Here is a 14,809-nt window from a genome sequence, read left to right as displayed (position 1 = left end):
CTGAGAAATTACTACCTTGTTTTTAACAAGTCTGTTGAGTATGGTGTCATTGTAGTAGTTGTAATTGTCCTACTAGAAAACCCTATGGGTTTTCACATTTCTGCCTATTTGCCTACGACCACAGACTTTGTAAAGGGATGCAAGTGCAAACAGGAAGGGCGACTGTGATGCTGTCAGCTATCAGAACTGAGCAGACCTGCATTTCTTGCCCCTCAGCCGACGCAGAGGTGGACTCCACAGTCTCAATGGGACATTCAGCTACGATCTTTACGCTAAAGATAATTCTTTTCCATTATACCACATCTTTTAAAAATGTAACAATATAGTTTATCACCTCCCCAAGAGTATTGTCCTTCATTCTTTAATAATAAAGTTCTTGGTTGCTAACAGACCTAGGGAAATGATTTTTCAAGATCTCTTCTTCCCCAAGCTCAGTGTTATCACAGATAAATACAAAGAATCAAAAAATGAAACAGAGAATGAACAGAACTGAATTTGTCTATGAAATTGTGAATGGTGATTTCAACCCCATACGCAGAACAGTTCAAGGTTGCCAGTTTGAATTTAGCCTTGCACACGCTTACCTCAAACCCCGATAGGCAATGTTTTTCTGCATGTATTCCAGGCGTTATGTAAAGATTCCCTAGTTTCACTAATCTATTAATTAGACAATGGCTTGGTCTTTACACTAATTAAACAAACATCATGTGTTCTATTTCTATGATTCTAAAAGCAGTTTTATGAACTGTTCTCAAAACTCACTGAATAACAATCATTTTCAAGCAAGAGCAGCAAGGGTTAAATTTAAGGCCAGAGAAAATCTGTAAGGCACAGTAGACAACAATCTTTTTGGGGGGGACACACAAATAAAACCCCATTTCAGTTCTATCTGTAACACTGCCACTCTAAAAGGTACAACAGGGAAACAATTGTATTTTCCAGGTTTTATCCATATTATTTTGTCTTTGGATCATAGCATATCTATATTTTTCTCCTGTCTACTTCAGCTAACTGATCATCTCAGGCATCGTACTGCTGGAAAAATAGCATAATAAAAAGTCTATAGGTTAAAGACTACTTAGAAAGTCTCCTGTTTATTTCTCCCTACCCCACGCTTTCCAGTCTAGTGAATGCAGGATTGCTTGTAGCGAATCATGCCCAGATTTTGCAAGACAATAAAAGTCCAAAGTGCATAAGAATGCTTTGCATCTTGTGGAGTTACTCAGTACCTTGAACGACTGGAAGCCTGTAAACATCCAAGTTTCTTTGCTATTTTTACATTCTGAAGAATTAAAATGAACAGTTTATATAACATCTTGTCTCCATAGCAATCTCTACTATCTTTTAGTTTTTCATTTAATGAACAGAGTTGGATATTTAAATACTGTTCCAAACACAAAATAAAAACCTTTCAAGGTTAACATGTTGCCAGCTGTGGATAAATCACAGATTGCTATACAGTGGTCTGTGTAAATAGTAACCTGGTCAAATAATTAGGCTTCTTACCAATTTTAGACCGAAAACTTCATCTGGACTAAAATACATCTGATTGTAATTTAAGGTACAGAACACTATCCCCGTGAGATCTAACTCAGGCCTGCATCCAACTCCATTTTCCTTTGGAAAGGCAACAAGTACTGAGATGCAGATAGTAGAGCTTGCTTTTTCAGATCCTGCAAAGTAGAGGGCTAGAACTCTCTCAAAGCTACAACTCTGTCTTTGGGGTTTCCTAAAGCTCATTTCTGCCATTTAATTTCAGTCTTCCACGAACTTTTCATTTTATATTTTTATTTAAATAGTTATTTGATATTAAAATACAGAAATTAAGAGTTGTATATGTGAGAACTCACTACAACTTTGCCAAGTATAACAGTTCTTTGCAAATAAAAGTTGTAGAAATACAACAAAAAAGTTGTAGCAGTACAATTCACACAATGGAATTAATAAAGCAGGAAGAAAATGTATAAAGTGTGAACTGAACAGATCTTGGTTTAAAGAAAGCAAATTAGATATTCCCCTCGTCCCCTGAAAGTATTTAAATGGAGTTTGACTCTATTTTCAGTGGAACTCCAGTTACAGCTATGGCCAGCATTACTGTTACATGAACCCAGCTTTTGTTGTTTGAACTAAAACTAGATAAGCCACAGACCACTCTACTGTAGCATGCTACAATTTTGAACAGGAATGAACTCCTCCAAAATAAACAGGTTTTCTTATGCCTCACTGAGATTCACAACAAAAAAAATGTCACTCCATATCTTCCTCAGAACCACAGCCTTCGTATTCTTGCAGCTGCCACTGCCTTTTGTCCAGCCAAATGTATAAAAAGGAATGTGCAAGTCAACTGCTCCCACCTAGTCCAGAAATTAACTGTTAGCCAACACTAGCTTTGAGTGTGAGAATAAGGATTTCCATGTGTCACTTCTGGGACAGGACGGTAAGGTTTTCTTATGTCAAATAAGGACAATTTAGGAGTTGGAGGACTACAGGTTGGGTTTACACCTTTGATTTCTTAAGCTCTTCTTCTTCGTTTGTTTTGTTTTTTGTTTTTGTTTTTTTTTTTTTCCTCCTTCTAAATAGCAGTACTAATTTGGAGATTTTCCTTGGTACATGTGTAGTAGTAGAGTAGTACATGTGATCTCACCTCTCTCTCCTCCACATTTGTGGATTCTTTACTGACAGTTCCAAGTCTCCCAAAACACAAGACGAAGACCACTAATCTAGAAGACTTTGTAGTTCACAAAGAAGTTCTATTCCCACTAACATGAAGATTAAGAGGATGATCAAAAATATTCTATACCCATCTACACACCTCTGCTTACTCCTGAGGGTTTTGGGAACCTTTTTACCCTCAAAACCAAAGGATTATTAAAATAGTAACAAAAATGCTTGTAAGCAAAATATGAGTCAATTGCTTAATATACAGAAATTCCAATAGCCTGGGAAAGTTAGCTTGCATTTGTATCAGAAATTAAATTACTGTGCATGTATTTATGTTTGTGAAAGAATGCAGTACATACAAGTACATGATAATTAGGCAGTGCAGTCAAAAGAAAGTGAAAGAGAGCAATATCGTACTACAAAAACCTATTAAACATTAAAGGCTATCAGACATATTTGCAGCACACAGTATTCCTTTGGCATGCACTGACTGAGGCTGAGAATACCAGATGCTACTGCTTCAAGATGTGCCACTATTTTCTGCTGCTCAAACTGTAACAAGCCTCTTCTCTATGGCAGGAGGAAGGTACCATTGTACCACAAAAAAGCAGAAAAGAGCAAAGCTGAACTATTATATACATCAGGAAAATAGGATGATATACTGAATTATTTATATGTATGTTTGTATGTATAAACACACGAAATACAAAAATACTTTTCTCATTCATTGTAGCAAGTATTTCTGTTTAAATACAGTCCTTTGGTGGGAAAAAGAGAAATAAAAAGGAAAAAATAAGTAAAACACATTTGTTATTGCAGACACATGGTTACAGGAGATACAGTAGCTTGGTTATAACTTAAGAGCTTTTAAAATTCAACATTAAGATGTGCATGACAGCAGTAGACAAAGTCAAGAGAGAATATGACATTGTCTTGCTTTTGCAATACTCAGGAATTCTTTGATGCACCTTTTTAAATCGTACCCAGGTACTGTGAGTATAGGACAGTCTTTTATGATCATATCTTCTTTTTAATAGTTACTAGTGTTTTTGAAAGGATTTGGTGGGTTTATGCATAAACGACGTGTCTTTGCATCTCTCTCATTTTTATCACATGCAAACCCCAAAGGTTTCTTCTGACCTACACTATGCTCATGTAGCACTAGCACTAGCAGATGTGAGTGCAGCAAATGAAGGGTGTCAGAAGTGTCAGCAGCACAGAATCAGAGTGCCGAAGTATCTCATGAAGCCAGAACTACTCTGGCTTTGGTGAAAGTAATACTGAATAAGGTGTTCTGTCCAAACTGAGCAGTCTTGCCATTATTTGTTCACATGAAAAAATGTACTCACACTGAATTCATCTGCATTACATACATGTAAATGTTTGCACAATGAGGATCAAGGTGGTTTTTTTTCTTCTTTTTTTTTCTTTTTTAAACCAATGAATACTTCCTTAAAGCCAAAAACTGAAAACTGTGACTCTAGTATACGTTTAGACAAATCCAGAGTGAGATGATAACAAACAGCTTTGCATTTCTGGATTTACTATTGTTTAATACCACAGAAGCAATGTTTGCATAAGAACACGTAGAGATGATAAAAAATAAGATTGCTCTCAAACCTATCACCCTCTGAAATCCTTCCATTTGCCTTCTCTTTGTACCTCTTACCCTCTCCTAACCACCCCCACTTTCAGGGTGGTTTACAAGAAAATAACTTTATGAGTGACTAGATTTTGAACTATGGCATTTTGAACTGATTTTGAAATACCATTTGGTAACAATGTAAAATCAATACATCATAAGTGTGAATCAAAATATTTAACTTTCAGATACACATATACAACAGTCTGTTGCCATTAAAGATGAATTATATTCTGCCAACATGAAAGGAGCACATCATTTAATCCAAAATTATTTTATGGCACGTATTTACATAAAAATGATGACATCACAACCTCATCCATCTAAAGGCTGGAATTTTTCAGGCACATTAAAAGTTTGACAGTTCCGCAGTGACAGTGCTGATAAATACCGTGATTCAGTAAAGCCCTACAGAAATCATCCAACTTCAAGTATTCTGGCAGTTCCAGCAAAATCAGCGAGACTGCTCAGGTGCCAAAAGAACGTGCTCTGCTAAACTGCAGATGTAACCAAGTCAGAGCTTTGGATTTGGTTACATTTCCCATATTCTGTACACAAAGAGAACTTTAAGCCATGCACTTGGGCAGAGGAGACTTCTCCTCTGCTCCGCCATCAGTTTTGTCTGCTGCAGCCCAGCAGAGCTATCAGAGCCTGGAAGGAGTGAAGACGCAACACACGGCAATTTTTGGGATGGAGAATGAATCACTGGGTCACTGCTCTAGAGAGAACCACTTACACAAGGTTTCTACGTGAGAGACCCATGTCTTCTAGCCTCTGAAGTGCATGGAGCACAGATTGGGTGTAGTTCACATCCCACCCACTGTGAGACCGACAAAGAAATCATCTCCCTTCAGAACAGGAAACAGAAGGAATCTTCCTGGAAAGTTAGAGCAAAAGTTCTTCATCTTAGTACTTCTGGGAGTTTAAAAGAGCAGAGAACAATATAGAGAACTGCATCTGTAACACCAAACTATCTGGCTACTCTACTTTGTACACGCAGCACTGCCAGATTATCAGGCTTACTGGACCCCTTACCTCTTCACCTGACTTTTGAGCATTTATACTTGCAACTGCCTGAAATCATTCAAGTACTTTCCTTCCTGAGGTATGACAGAAGAGTACGAAAGGATATAGATATTAAAATCCTCCTGACACTAAAAAACTCCAGATATAACAACAACAACAACAAACACCACTACACAAATCAGATAAACACCATAAATTTTACTAATGAAAGTGCTTGTTCTGTAAGTCATTTTTTTACTTCCTCTAGGAAGGACAAAAGCTCTGTATAATTTGGGAAACGTCCAGTCTGTGAAATATATGGAAGTCATTTTAATCTGTGTACCTGTTCTTCATGTAATAGGTTATTTAGGAATTTAGTAAGCACCTACGTGGTTTCAACTACATTTTCAAACTATATTTTATCTTGATCAGCAAGTAGTTACCTAATGAAACAAAACCCGCTGCTCTTTGTCCAGTTCCTACTGGAGACAGTTGTTTTAAATCAGAAAGCAAGGACAGCAAGAATGCAACAATTTCTCTGAGTAATTGTTTTGGCTTGTTCCTGTATGCATTGTTTATTTTTATGAAAGTATTGCTTTATAACTGGAAAATGACTAAGCTGTAAACTATTGTTTTATCATTCTGAGTGGCCAGTGTTTCTGTTTTTGATAAAAGCCAAGTTTCAAACAGTTTTCAGTAACATAGGAAAAAACCTAACTGTCAGTAAATGTGCTTATATTGACCGTGACATTTTCCTCTATGATGGTGCCAACATGTCAGAAGGAGAGGATTGCTTTCAGATTTGAACAGCTTCTTTGTTGCTGAAGTGAACTCTGATTGCTGCCATATTAGTATCTATCAGATTACAACAGTAGCAGAAAAACTCCAATATTTGGCATTGTATGTTAAAAAAAATAATTATTTTACATATATACTAGCAATTTCTTTTTAATTTTAAGTAATTCGGACTTCTTTTTCTGTTCTGAATACTATCGATTAAACTACGCATTCCCCAGGAAGTTCCACCAAGTCATATTTAGGACAAAATAATTGTGTGACTTTATTTGTAAGACGTATACTTGCAGAATGTACGGATGAAAACTTAAACAATGAGGTGTAGACGTATACACGTGTGAGAGAGCAGTAATATACCTAGTTTTGGTGAAGGGAAATGTCATCCCAAATAAAAAAAATCTCCTATTTCCCTGGAAACTCCAAAGATACTTAAGCTCATATTGGCAACGTGAATTAAGATCTTAAGATGATGGTCAGACATAGCTCCCTGAAGTCTGCCCCTCTGTGAGGAAGCAAAAGATCTCTGTACTATTTCCACAGTTCAGCACAGAGTTTTGTGTGTGTTTATTAAGCTCAAGGAGTAAGATCTCTGTTTTTATTCATACTTAATTTATAACAAATTTTGGAGGGAACTATTAATGAAACATCATCTGAGAGACAGAAGCCTGATTTTTATTATTGCTTTGATTAAGTAACTCGGCCTTTTTTGCCTCTGTTTGCCCACTTGCAAAATAGTTATAATGATAAATACACCTCCATTGGCAGAACCAGTGGGAGGTTTAATTACTTAACATTACTGAAATGATTGAAATTCTATGTTGAAAGGTATTATAAAGTACAGGGTATTACCATTAATAAAATATAAGCTGCAAATCAAACAAGCTATGCTCAAGAGCAAGGCACTTTTCTTCTTAGTACCCTCAAAACATTTTGCTACACATTTTCTTCGTTGAAAAACAACTGAATCTTTACCAAGAAAGCAATGCATCTCAAAACATTAATTAAATTGTTGACTAAAGAGAGAAACTCTTTCACCTTTCATCCTTCTAAAACAATTCTTCATTAAAATTAGCATTGCCTAACCGATCTATAAAACAAACAAACCAACAAAACATATAATGTTTTTAGACCAGAAAGTAAGATCAGATATACCAATTATTGTTTAATGAAACAATAACCAGAAATCTTAACATTGGCAATTATATTATTTATGATGTTTGGAACATTGAGATAATTGATTTTCAAACTTAATTTCCACAGTTTCGAACAAAATTCCTATCCTGGCAAAGCAGCATTTCAGGACGTAAAGAATAAGGTATGGTTAATTTAGGCTCTTGATGATTGTGCAACATTTGCTTTTTATGTATATGGCTAGTTACATTAATGTAATTTGGCATCTCATTAATTATGTAAACATCAACCATATGTTGAATTCACTCAAGTTTGGTGTGTACATAATATTTACAGTATATTAGTAAATTAAGAGAATCTACGTAACTACAAATGCATAGAGTTTCTAATTCTCTAGACAGTTAATCCTCAATTTGAGAGCTCTACAAACAAACATAAAACGGTCTATTTCTAGCTTATTCAAATAGCCTTGAACAAGAAGAGAAAAAATATGAGCACCTTTTTAATCAAATGTGCTGTATCAGCACAATGGTTTATTTTATAAGTACAGGTAAAACAGTCAAAGACTGAAACAGTGGCTGACCATGGCTGTATTAGTAGATAATCACTATCACTGGGTATCCAAAGATCTTGTAAAAATGCAGAAAGTCTTGGGGAGAACTGTTCAAAGCTTGTGCATTAGTATTGCTTCCTGAAGAATTTTGTCTTTAATGTTCCTTGGGCTGAAAACCATAACAATTCTTCTGCTGTATAACATGCAAGAGACTTTTTGGATACATGATATGTGACACTGCGCACCAATATTGTGACTTCTGGAGTGGAGGGCGAAACGAATCCGGGCTTGCGCTGCTGTATTTACAAATTTTAGCTCCCCTGCTAATAAAAAAGGAAAAAACTCCTCAGCCACTTCCGGCTCTGTACCAGCATACACTACTGCGTCTGTGCCCTCCGTGTTCGCATTCCCAGATGATTCAGAGGAATGATGACTGTTATGCAATATAAACAAATACAGGAATGAGTAAAATGCTATGAAAAATAAGCTAACTCCAGCATGACTTCTATACCTTATGAGTTTCCATCAACAACATGCCCATGTTATGAAAGGTTTTACCTAAATTCAGGTTAGAAAACACATACAAGATTAAAAAAGAGTCATGCTTTTCCCTAAGTACTCTCATACTGAAACACTTAGGCAGAAACCTTTCTTCCCTCCCCCCAGCCACCTTTGAGATCTTGTAAATTATAAGAACATAGCAGCACGGGGATTAAATATTAATCAAAGTCATTACCATTATTGTTAGAACATATTTTAAGAGCCCCAAAGAAAGAGCATATTATTTCACTAACAAAGATCATATCATCAGAAAGACTACACGGATACTGCTGCACAGTAGGTACGAAGAAGGAAAAAAAGGATCAAGAGGTAACAAATGATTTCAGAAACTTATTGTACAATTCAAAGGCTAAGTCATCCTTTAAGTGAGTCCTTTAAGTAGAGCAGATTCTCAATGGGCAAAACAGAGCTCTATATAGAACCACAGATGCATATAATGTATTTATAAAATGTCATTTTGCTGGGGAAAACAACAGAGTACAACGAAGGATACAAACTCCATAAATTGTGTCAGTGAAAATCCAGAACAGCTCTGAAGTTTCAGTGGAGATCTAAACTCACTTGCTGTGTAATATGGCTACTCAACTCACAACCAGCACACATGGAACTATCATCTTTTACAGGAAGACTTACTCATTGTATGAAACTAATGACAAGCTTTATCGAATAACAGGGCTTTTGCTGTTTCCAAATTAAGGAGTAAATGATTAATAAAACAAATACCTTCCCTGGCTCCAAAAGGTATTTGCTAGCTTATTTTAACAGCTTGCATACCCTTGTGATATATTTAATGTGTAAGCAACATTATGGCAAAAAATTAAGTGCATAGTAAAATAAAATGCTCAGAAGAACTAAAAAAGCAATTGTTAAAATAATAAAGGATGTATTTTAATTTCCAACTTACCAATTTTAAATATAAGTGCATGAACATTTCCTTTTAACTACCACTCTTTTCTCAAGTCTAGCTCCAGAATCAGAACTCCAAAAAAACCTTCTTTCACAGCAAATATAATATTTACTAGGAACATGCAATTAAGTCCTAATCACTTGGATTAATTACCACATCAGGATTTACAATAAAACATTTATTGCTCACACTTTCACACATTAAAATTAATTATTTAAAAGAACGTTAATGTTATTGCTTGGGCTTTTAATTTTCATTATGCAGAGACTCCTGAATGGCTTTGTTTCTGAACACACAAATAAATGAGGGTCAGGACCTATGCTAATGCTAATAATTATTAAGAAATAAAGTTGAAACATGGATGGTTACTAAACTCTAAATGAAGATATTTTCACTTAAATTAATTTGGGTAATAACTGTCTGTAGAACACTTTGAACACAAAGTGTTATGCAAGTGCTTAGCATTAATTATTACAGTCTGAATGAGTTCTTTCTTCACATTCAAAGGTGGGGGGGAATATCTCTAACTATTAGCTTATTCGAGCCAAATAATACTTATATGAAGTTTCTGTTTCTAATGAGCTCATTAGTTCACACCTCAGAAACCATTTCTTAATAGCAGGACCACTACTGCAACCAGGGAGAGCAGCGTTTGTCTTTTACTCTCAGATCTTACAACATTGGGAGAACTCCTCTGCTAAGACACTATTTTTTGTCATGTCACATTAATGTGGGAGTAGCATATTTCAGTAGGGGCTTCAATTTATACTGCTATCCAAGATGTTTGAATGCTCCGGATAAGTTTTAATTTTCTGCTATTTTCAGTACTTCTCTACTTGAAAATAACTCCACTCCTGTCACTTTCCTTGGCCACCGCAGAAAATCAGACTACAAATACAGGAAATGTATTGCAGAATTTTTTTCCCATTTGTGTAATATTTCTAAAAACAATTTTAAAGCCATAAAAGATCAAGTTAAGTGGTCAAATTATGGCAGAGAACCAACCTTTCTTGATGCAAAACATCTCTGAGTTTTCAAGTAAAATGATTTTGAGAACAGGAAACCTCTAAAAGCCAGTCAGCAAAGACCTATTTGTTCACTAAGAATGCGTGGCCTCTGGCAATACCTCTTTAGCCACCTTAGAAACATATCAATCCCATGCAGTCTTCATCAATAGGTATCCAAGTTCAATGGGGTACAGGTCCGTTCTGCAAATGTTGCAATTTGTTTAGTACTAAATGGTCATGTACCTTACAACTTCTGATAGGAACAGTTGCATATCACAGATATTCTGTTAAAACCACAAATGTCTGGCATAATGAAATTCTAGACATACTGAATGAGGTACGTGTACATCATATATCTACACAGAATCATAGAATCACTTAAGTTGGAAAAGACCTCCAAAATCATCAAGTCCAACCATTCACCTGTGCCAAGTTTACCGCTAAACCATGTCTCTAAGCACCACATCGACACACTTTTTGAATACCTCTAGGGATGGTGACTCAACTACTTCCCTGGGCAGCATGTTCCAATGCCTCACAACCCTTTCAGTGATGAAATTTTTCCCAATATCCAACTGAAACCTCCTTTGGCGTAACTTGAGGCCATTTCCTCTTGTCTTATCACTTAGTGCTTAGAAGAGACCGATCCCCACCTTGCTATAGACTCCTTGAAAGTAATTGGAGAGGAGACATGTGATAAGGTCTCTCCCCTGACTCTCCTTTTCTCCAGGCTAAAAAATGCAAGCTTCCTCAGCCGCTTCTCATAAGACTTGTTCTCTACACTGTTCACCAGCTTCATTGTCCTTCTTTGAACAAGCTCCAGCACCCTGATGCCCTTCTTGGTGTTGTCTGCCAGCAAACTGAGGGTGCACTCAATCCCATCGTCCAGATCACTGATAAAGATATTGAAAAGAACTGCCCCATATATATGTGTACATATATATGTATCACATATATAGAGAGAGATGAATATACATCATGCTGCGATTTCTAACAGTAAGATCACATGCTGCTGAATTTAAAAACACTGTATAATGTTATACCTTTTTTTTTTCTGCAACCATGGAAGCATATGGGCAGTATTTTCCACTTAATGTATGACAGACAAATGGATTTCATAAACTGTCATATAAATGAGAATCTATAGTTTCAAATGAATTTACAGATTAAGTACCACAAAGCAGAATACAAATAACGATTCAGAATATCATTGGTAATTGATGACTTCTTTGGACTCACTTAAGCTTCCAAAACTGTTATTTAATGGTCACAAAGATACATTCAAGGGGATAATTCCAACATAGCAATTCTGTTTTGAGAAGACCAGTATAACCCTTTGAAATAACATCTCTTCTGTTTGTTAGTCCTAAAAGTACTTAGTCTTGTTTAACTCAAGTTGCTTGTTCTTTACATGTTGAAGTGTACAGGGAAATTAAGAAATTAAGAGATGTACAGGAGTTAACATGTTCTTAAAAATTTGTGTTAGAAATTAATTAATTCAAACAAACTATTTCTGAAACTCCAGTGAGTTTGTAACATCTGAAGAAGTTTCACACAGGAAAAAAAAAATCACAGTAGAGGGTCAAACATTAGAATATCCTCAGAACTATTCAAAACAACAGAACATGTCAGCTGTCCACCTTTGAAGTCACTCTAATAAACCTCCAGTGGTCCATTCAAGCCTGAATTATTCTAGGAGTCTACGGTACAGCAGATGTACGGTATTTGAAAAATACATACTGTGTGGAAAAAGCACATATACTCCAATGTTTTACGAGCTTCTAAGAGATTATTTCTGAGCATCCAAGCACTGCAAATACCTGTAACATTTATGTAGGCAATTAGATATTTTACCTTGAAAACCACACCAAAAAATGCATATATTTTGCAAATGAACTGTGTAAATGCATGTCCTGGTTGATACCTGAAAGCATCCATCAACTAAAAGAGAATACTTTGGAGAAACTTTCTGAAAAGGTCCACAAACTTGAAGAGAGATTATTTTCCTCCCCACCTGAACGAACCAGTGACCACCAACTAAAAGAGAATTCTTTGGAGAAACTTTCTGAAGAGGTCCACCAACTTAAAGAGAATTTATTTTCCTCCCACCTGTACAAACCAGTGTCTCAGCTATTAGGGGTAAGAGTTCATCCATGCAAGGAAGACGATATGGTGGGTACACACCCCGTGCCACCCTGTGGTTTTACCTACGTGCCCATGGAGAGGACATGAGAAAATGGGATGGAAAATCTACCGCGACCCTAGAGGCTTGGGTACGTGAGTTGCAAAAGAAAACAATCGGGAAAAAGGGGTTCTCTGAAAAGTTTGCTGCTCCAACTTCCAGCAGGCAGTCCTTTAAACACAGAAACGAAGATTCTGACCAGGACTAGAGGGGCCCTGCCTCCAGCCAGGGGGAGGAAAGGGACAATCAAGTTTATTGGACTGTGTGGATTCGATGGTCTGGCACGTCAGACACACAGAAGAATAAGGCTTTAGTAGACACCAGTGCACAATGTAATCTAATGCCATCAAGCTATAAAGGGCCAGAGCCCATCTGTATTTATGGTGTGACGGGGGGATCCCAGCAGTTAACTGTATTGGAGGCTGAAGTGAGTCTAACTGGGAATAAGTGGCAAAAGCACCATATTGTGACTGGCCCGGATGCTCCATGCATCCTTGGCACAGACTATCTTAGAAGAGGATATTTCAAGGACCCAAAAGGGTTCCGCTGGGCTTTTGGCATAGGTGCCTTGGAGACAGAGGACATTAAACAGTTGTCTACCTTGCCTGGTCTCTCAGAGGACCCTTCTGTTGTGGGGTTGCTGAGAGTCGAAGAACAGCAAGTGCCAATCACTACCACAACTATGCACCAGCGGCAATATCGCACCAACCAAGACTCCCTGATTCCCATCCATAAGCTAATTCGTCAACTGGAGAGCCAAGGAGTGATCAGCAAGACTCATTCACCTTTTAATAGTCCCATATGGCCAGTGCGAAAGTCTAATGGTGAGTGGAGACTAACAGTGGACTATTGTGGCCTGAACGAAGTCACGCCACCACTGAGTGCTGCAGCGCCGGACATGCTAGAACTCCAGTATGAACTGGAATCAAAGGCAGCCAAGTGGTATGCCACAATTGATATCGCTAATACATTTTTCTCCATCCCTCTAGCAGCAGAGTGCAGGCCACAGTTTGCTTTCACTTGGAGGGGAGTCCAATATACTTGGAATCGGCTGCCCCAGGGGTGGAAACACAGCCCTACCATTTGCCATGGACTGATCCAGTCTGCGCTGGAGCAGGGAGAAGATCCTGACCATCTGCAGTACATTGATGACATCATTGTGTGGGGTGACACAGCAGAGGAAAGTTTTCGAGAAAGGGAAGAAAATAGTCCAAATCCTCTGAAGGCCGGTTTTGCCATAAAACAAAATAAAATTAAAGGACCTGCACGAGAGATACAGTTTTTAGGAATAAAATGGCAAGATGGACGTCGTCAAATCCCAATGGATGTGATCAACAAAGTAACAGCTATGTCTCCACCAACTAGCAAAAAAGAAACACAAACTTTCCTAGGTGTTGTGGGGTTTTGGAGAATGCACATTCCAAATTACAGTCTGATTGTAAACCTGCTCTACCAAGTAACCCGTAAGAAGAATGATTTTGAATGGGGCCCTGAGCAACGACAAGCCTTTGAACAAATTAAGCAGGAAATAGTTCATACAGTAGCCCTTGGGCCAGTCCGAACAGGACCAGATGTAAAGAATGTGCTCTACACCGCAGCCGGAGAGAATGGCCCCACCTGGAGCCTCTGGCAGAAAGAACCTGGGGAAACTCGAGGTCGACCCCTAGGCTTTTGGAGCTGGGGATACAGAGGATCAGAGGCCCATTAAAATCCAACCGAAAAGGAGATATTGGCAGCATATGAAGGAGTTCGATCTGCTTTGGAAGTGGTCGGTACTGAAGCGCAGCTCCTCCCGGCACCCCGACTACTGGTACTAGCCTGGATGTTCAAAGGAAGGGTTCCCTCTACACGTCATGCAACTGATGCTATATGGAGCAAGTGGGTTGCACTGATTACTCAGCGGGCTCGAATAGGAAACCCCAGTCACCCAGGAATCTTGGAAGTTACTATGGACTGGCAGGAAGGCAAATACTTTGGGATATCATCAGAAGAGGAGGTGGTCCGTGCTGAAGAAGCCCCACTGTACAACAAGCTACCAGAAAATGAGAAGAAATATGCCCTGTTCACTGATGGGTCCTGTCATATTGTGGGAAAGCATCAGAGATGGATAGCTGCTGTATGGAGTCCTACACGACGAGTTGCAGAAGCTGCTGAGGGAAAAGGTGAATCGAGTCAGTTTGCAGAAGTGAAAACCATCCAGCTGGCTTTAGATAATGCTGAACGAGAAAAGTGGCCAGTTCTCTATCTCTATACTGATTCATGGATGGTAGCAAATGCCCTGTGGGGGTGGTTATAGCAATGGAAGCAGAACAACTGGCAGCGCAGGGGCAAGCCCATCTGGGCTGCGGCATTGTGGCAAGATATT

At 38.0% G+C, this 14,809-nt stretch overlaps 1 protein-coding gene across 3 annotated transcripts in view; it reads right to left on the bottom strand.

Moving 5' to 3' along the window:
• The window catches only part of ADK (adenosine kinase), a 293,154-nt gene that overhangs the window by 77,900 nt on the left and 200,445 nt on the right, over positions 1-14,809 (bottom strand). The window lies entirely within an intron of this gene.

Source organism: Anser brachyrhynchus, assembly GCF_964034855.1.
Source record: "Anser brachyrhynchus genome assembly, chromosome: 6".
NCBI classification, from domain to species: domain Eukaryota; kingdom Metazoa; phylum Chordata; class Aves; order Anseriformes; family Anatidae; genus Anser; species Anser brachyrhynchus.
The sequence above is the reverse complement of the archived record's forward strand: the minus strand, read 5'-3'. Positions and strand labels throughout refer to the sequence as shown.